The following is a 6823-nucleotide window of genomic DNA, read 5'->3' as shown; positions in this document are numbered from 1 at the left end:
ACCTATGCAAGCTGGACAAATTATTCCTGAACCAGTGTGGGCTTAATATTCTTGCTGTGAAGTTTTCTTGTGCTTTTAGGGAGATTTAAAATAATTTAGCAGAGGGGTGGACACAGAGTAGATGTAGAGTTGGGAACGAGGTGTATTCAGATTTCAAAGGAACAGTAGCACAGTCCAGCAGACAAATAAGACTGGGTGAGGACTAACAGCTAAATTCTATCTATTTTAACGTAAGGAGCCTGACTGGTAAGGTCTGTGAACTTGGAGCATTGATCAGCATGTGGGAATTTGATATTGTTGCAATCACGCAGACAAGGTTGAAGAAAGGACAGGATTGGCAGCTCAACATTCCAGGGTGGACAAGTTTCAGGCGAGATGGGGGCATTGCATTATTGATAAAGATAAGGGAGGACGTCTTAGTAGCGTCTTCAAATGAGTCATCTGGCTGGACCTTATAAGTAAATAAGGGGCAATCACTTTGCTGGGATTATGCTACAGGCCTCTGAACAGTCAGAGGGACAAAGAGGAGCAGATATGCAGCCAAATGGCAGTTAAGTTTCAGAGAAATTGGGTTCCAGGAATAGGGGATTTCAACTTGGTTAACATTAAAAAAGGATTGCCTCGCATGACAGGATGAAATGAAATTTTTAAAGTGGATCCAGCAGAGTTTTTGTGCCAGTATTTAGATAGCCTGACTTAAGATGGGCAATGCTAGAAAAAATCCTGTTTGGAATGTGGGTGAGTAAATGTTTTGGGGATAGTGACTGTAACTCAAAGTTTCAAAATCATCAGACAAAGGGATATGGATAGTGCAGAAATTTAGTATGGAAATTGTCGAAGGCCAATTTTAATATTATGAGACAGGTTCTGGCAAATATAGACTGGGAGCAGCTCATTATAGGTAGGACTGTATTTGGAAAGTCTGTTATGGACCAGACCAAACCCCCTCAAAACATTTCAAGAAAGTAGTCCAGTCCCTAACTTTGCTCATTGTTTTGAGCAGATATTCCAGGAGAGATGCTGCTGATCAAACCATTTAGTTTTAAACAAAAAAATTTTACAAAAAATGAAACACAAACAAAAGAGAACCGAATAATGTAACCTATCTGAAAACCCAACACATTATCCCAACCTAATGATGGTGTTCCAAATACTTGCAACAATCCCCATAAACACCCTTTGGTACAAAAGGTAAAATATCAAACACAGGGTCTAACAGGAGAAAAGCTTGAGAGAGATAGAGTCAACATGAACCTGCTTCTCTTGGGTCTAGCAGCTTCTCAACATTACTGACTGCTTTCAGTAATCAGTCAGACTGCCAAAATGACATCAAACCAGATAAAAAAATGAGCTGGGAGACCGGGCCACTGTCACTGTAAAAGCCTTTTTCCTGAGGCAGTATCTGTTATTTGTCAACAAACTGGCCCGAAAACTCATCTAAGCCTCGACTTTTCAGAACCTGTGTTTTTACGACCTCCTGAAAAACAAAACCTGCTGAAGGAGCAGCATCAGCTCAAGTGGGAGACCTTTAAAAGTAGTACTGAGTGTGTTCGGACAGGTGCGTTTCTCCAAGAGTAAAGGGCTCAGACAGCAAGACCAGGAAAACCTGGATGTCAAAAGGATACTAAGAGCTTGATAAGGAGTAAGACGGAAGCACATGTTACATATACAGCATTAAAAACAATGGAGGCCCTTCAACAACAGAAAGCGTGGAGGGGTGGTGATATTAAAAAAATGAGGGGTGGGGGTGGGGGGGCGGGGAGTGCAAAAAGGGATCACAAAATATTGTTGGTGGATAGAATTAAGAAAACACCCCAAGGCAATGTATAAGTATATTCAGAGTAAGAGGATTACCAAAGAAATAGAACGGACTGTAAGAAACAAAAGAGGCAACCTGTGTGTGGAGCCAGAAGATAAGAGTGAGGTCAGGGAGTTGAGTGTTCACAAAGAAGACATTGTTGTTGGAGATTTCAGTTCAGGTGGTGCAATTCCAGAGTGACTTAAAATTAGTAATAAAGAGGTATTAAATGTTTCAGTGAGCATAAAAGTAGGTCAATTCCCAGATCCTGATCAGATCTAACTCAGGCAGCTACAGGGGGCAAGGGAGGAGATTGCTGGGATGCTGGTAGAGATATTTAATACTGCACTGGCCACAGATGAAGTCCCACATGACTACAGGTTAGCTAATATGCTTCCTTTGTTCAAGGGCAACAGGGATAGATTAGGTAATTACAGACAAGTTAGCCTGACATCAAGGGTAGGGCAATTATTGGGAAAAACATCCGAAGGACAGGAGTAATCACCATTTGGAAAGGTAGGGAGCTCATTTGAATTGAGCTTTTTGAAATGGTGACAAAATATCTTGATGAGGGCAGTCCAGCTGATGTGCTGTACAAGGTTTTCAGCAAGACCTTTGACAAGGTTCCACGTGGAAAGCTGGTCCAAGAGGTAAGAGCCCATAGGATCCAAGAGAAGTTTGTAAAGTGGATTTAAAATTAGCTTCTAAATAGGAAAAATGTGTATCAGTGAAGACTTGTTTCCACGAGAGGAAACCTGTGGCAAGCGGTGTACCACAAGCATCTGTGCTGGGACCCTGTTGTTGTTATTTACATTCATAACTTATACATTCACATCCAAGTTATCATTTAGATGAAAAGAAATATCAGACTAGAGTCTCATATCCATCAGCTGGGAAATTCAGCAAAGCCATAGTGTGAATTGGATTTAAATTAACAGGGATCTGTGAGAGCTAAATGAACAAACTTGAGAAAAATTAAAACAGCTTTGAACTGAAAATATACAGCTTTTATTAAAAATACTCCATGCTGCTTGACTAAAAACTTGAGAGGAGATACAAGTTGTTCTCTCGTTCCAAGTTTCTGCATTTTTACAGAGAAAACGATAGGACTTTTCTCCTTAAGATATATTGACAACTGACAGAAATCATTAGGTGTTTGTCAATCATTATACTAGTAAACTTGAACTTTGATGTGTGTTGCCTATTTGACTTTCCAAAACATCGAGTTATACACTTCATTCCATAATCATGTTTTGGCAATGAGTGTTTTGTTTCGGCTTAAATCTACATTTCAGAATTTACAAAGAACCATCAGAGAAAGTGAAAGTTTGCCAAGGTGAAAGCATTTGCGTACATTCAGCCTGTGTTATGTTTACTGTTTCTGACCTTTTACCACAGTCCCTTCAAACATATTGCTTTATAAAATGAGAGTTGGCCAATTTTCCCATCTTAACTATTCCCCACAATTCCACAAGGACAGATAGAATTTAATGTGATGTATGAGGCAATGCATTTTGCGAGGTCTAAAATGGGAAGGATTTTCACAATCAATGGTCAGTTTCGAGGGACTACTGACCAATGAACACTGGTGTACAAGTCTCTTGATACCTGAAAGTCCCAGCGCAGATGCTTGCCTTCTTTTGCCAGGGTGTAGAATACAGGAACAGAGAAATCTTTTTGCAACTTTGTAGAATACAATAGAACCCCCATATCTGCGGTTTCGGTTTCCATGATTTCAGTTTCCATGTGGCCCAAAAAGATTACATGGAGCATTCCAAAAATAATTCCAGGGGGCTGCCAAGGAGTTCAGTTTCCCAGTTAAATGATAGAGTTCGCTGTTACCCACAATTTCAGACATCCGTGGTAGGTCTTGGAACATATGAACCGCAGATACGGTGGGGTGACATCTGTACTGGTTAGGGTCCAGATGGAATATGGAATACTGTGCGCAGCTCTCGTCACCCTGCTATTGGAAGGAAAGTGATTGCAAAGGAACAGCATGCAGAAGTGATTCATCAGGATGTTGCTTGGCACGTCAAGAATATAAAGGTGCATTTGAACACACTTAAAATGTCAGGGTGTAGTAGACTGTAAACAAAGTGCAGTTACATCGGATTAACATAGGTTGGTATTTGAGGGTCAGCATAAACATGGTGGACTGAAGGGCTTGTTTCTGTACTGCAAGACAACCTTCTTATTCTCCGAAGTACTGTGGTAAACCTTCTCTGAATTGTCTCTAATGCTTTAGTATTCTTCCTGAAATAAAGTGACCAATATTGTTGTGAACAGTACTCTAGATATAATCTTGCCAGTCAAAGAACATGTGCAACCTCATGCAAATCTGTATAGCGAATAACTATCACAGTAACCAAAGGTAGAAACGCAAGTTATGACTAATCAAACAAGGTTTCACTTGGGATTGAACTCGTCCAATATTATCGTCATCAGGCATCACAACAGTACGGCACCAGCTTGAGGCTTCAAACAATAAAATTCCCTCTCTAAACCACTAATTCTCTATCTCTCTCTTCCAATCTATGAAACTCCAATCTAAGCTGGAATCATTAATGTCTGGCCCTCCTTTCATGGCATGGTTAACATTATTACTTTCAAGTTTGTCAATGTGCAAATATGGAGTACTCCAGACTGTCCAGCAAGCTTTCTCAAAGTGGGAAATCATTTAGGTCAGTGGAAGCATTGTTTAAGTTTTGCCTGTGTGGGTTGATCTACTACCTGTCTTCCACATCGCACAAAGAACATGACATTAGTTGCACAAACAGCAGCATGTGGAAACGATTCGCTCATGACTGGCTTAGTGATGTTTGCTAGAAGTGTTTACCATTCATGCACAGCAGCTTATTCTCTGCAATGTAAAGGACAATGTTGAAGCTGATGGCACTTTTTCTCAATTTGCTGGGAGTCTGAAGAACCTGCAGCTCACAACTTTCTCTTCAGAAATAGCTCAAAATGATCGGAGTCAACTTATCAACCAAGAAGTACCTTTTCTGCCTGCAGTATCAAGTGTTGTGACTGAGATATGGTTTTCTTGTGTTTGTCCTGACGAATGCAAGATGAAAAGTGCAAGCCACATAGCTCTTTTCAGCAAGACTGATGTCCTACAGTTCTGTACATTTCCATTCTACTGAAACTTTGTTTTTTAATCTTTAAATAACAGATTGCTTTGAATGTCTGCCAATCTGTTAAAAGAAACAAGGGCCAAACAGAGACAACCTTTTGCACTTAGTGAAGTTAGGCTCTGCAGTGTGCTGCATCAATGGAGATATTTAAGAGGGCACTGGTATCAATAAAGTGCAACAGCGTTGTTCTTGTTGCTAAGTGGTAGTGTCCCTACCTCAGGCAAGGTGGCCAGGGTTCATGTCCCAGCTGCTCCAGATGTGTATTAAAATCTTCGAACATAACTAATTAAAAACTAGAAACAAAGTGTTTGGGTTGTTTGGTGAAAGGAAAGAGTTTTGTATTGGATTGTGTTGCTCGGACATAACGCCGTCCATCTGGGACATGTCACCTCTGCGATTCCGTGACTGTGGTGCAACTCTCGCATTTGCGTCGAGAAATCTTCTGGCCCTCGTTCATTCATAGGGCAAGGGGAAGGGCATTTGAGTGGGCGAAAGGCGCAGTTAAACGCCAGGTTTGCACGGCCATGCGTCCTGCAATAACCGACCAAGCTCGGCCAGCAGGTACCACGAGTTCACTCGAGGTCAACCGTCGCCAGCCCCTTCGGCCCGAACAGACCCTGCTAGCTTTGGGAATCCAATCCCACACGCGAGGCAATCCGGCTCGAACTTCTGAGCACTCTGAAGATTGTTCTCTTCGATTCACTTGTCTTCAGGGGGTGTTCGGTCGCACCACTGAACTTCGAATCCATTTCACAGGGGCACCCGTACTATTTTTAAATCAACACATCACGTGTAAATCATTTTTTTTTAAGATTAGATTACTTACAGGGTGGAAACAGGCCCTTCGGCCCAACAAGTCCACACCGCCCCGCCGAAGCGCAACCCACCCATACCCCTATATCTACCCCTTACCTACACTACGGGCAACTTAGGATGGCCAATTCACCTGACCTGCACATCTTTGGACTGCACATTTTCTTCCGACGCAAATCACATTTTAGTTTAAGTTACATTCAGAACTGCTTTTGCTCTTTAAACACAAGTGAACACGTTCTCTCCCCATCACCCGTATACTTTTTTTGGTCAGTTGAATAAGTCAACTCTCTTTCCCCCCCCATGACTTCACAAAACCCAGACATATATTTTTATTTATTTTTTTCGCTGTTCATGAAGCGCTCTTCCAAACGAACGGCTTCTATCCCCGTCACCCAAACAGCCGTGTTATTTTTATATCGATTAACCGCCCACTTGAGTTTTCCAACTGAGTCATGGAACACGCCAAACCCGCGTGCACACTCAAGGTAAGATGTAGGACATCCAAATTCAATTTCTTACGTTTGTAATTTTAACAACTGCTAACTCTGACCTACCGCTGAGGGGGGGAAAAAAAACCGTCGACGACGCCCGGCAACTGACAACCGGCAATGCACGCCGGAAATTGAAGTCCCCGCGCTGGAAACCGGATGTCGCGCGTGCCGTGACGCCCTCTGGGATCTGTAGTCCAGCCGCCAGCCTCCAGCCTCCAGCTCGCCCGACCCTCCCTTAATGAACTACAATCCCCGTCATCCCTCTTTGTTTATCATTCCCACCGTTCGTCCCACACACCTCCCCCATGCGTGACACACAAAAAAAAGTAGTTTGACAGGATTCCGTCCGTGTCTTGTCTTCCTCCCCTCCGACGTCACCAAACAAACGCGCTTTGCGTCCTTTCTTCGGACTTCGAACCGTGCGTGCGGGGGGGGACACGCGCATTGGTCGCGTTGTGTCCACCTTATTTCGGTCCGGCCTTCGTGCCGGGATTTGACTGGAGAGAGAGCGCGCGCCGGTTTAGGTCCGCCCCGTTATTCCCTCCCCCGTCTCTTCCCTTCCTCTCCCCTCCCCATCCCCC

The 6823-nt window shown here is 43.0% G+C and overlaps 1 long non-coding RNA gene across 1 annotated transcript; it reads right to left on the bottom strand.

Moving 5' to 3' along the window:
* Nucleotides 1-2783: 2783 nt before the first annotated feature.
* On the bottom strand, nucleotides 2784-6480 carry LOC140459646 (uncharacterized). The gene is made up of 2 exons (XR_011953841.1): nucleotides 6306-6480; nucleotides 2784-5702 (listed from the first exon to the last, which is right to left on the bottom strand). It is a non-coding gene; the product is annotated as an uncharacterized lncRNA (long non-coding RNA).
* Nucleotides 6481-6823: the final 343 nt, after the last annotated feature.

The sequence above is a fragment of the Chiloscyllium punctatum genome, chromosome 35 (genome assembly GCF_047496795.1).
Source record: "Chiloscyllium punctatum isolate Juve2018m chromosome 35, sChiPun1.3, whole genome shotgun sequence".
In the NCBI taxonomy this organism is placed as follows: domain Eukaryota; kingdom Metazoa; phylum Chordata; class Chondrichthyes; order Orectolobiformes; family Hemiscylliidae; genus Chiloscyllium; species Chiloscyllium punctatum.
The sequence above is the reverse complement of the archived record's forward strand: the minus strand, read 5'-3'. Positions and strand labels throughout refer to the sequence as shown.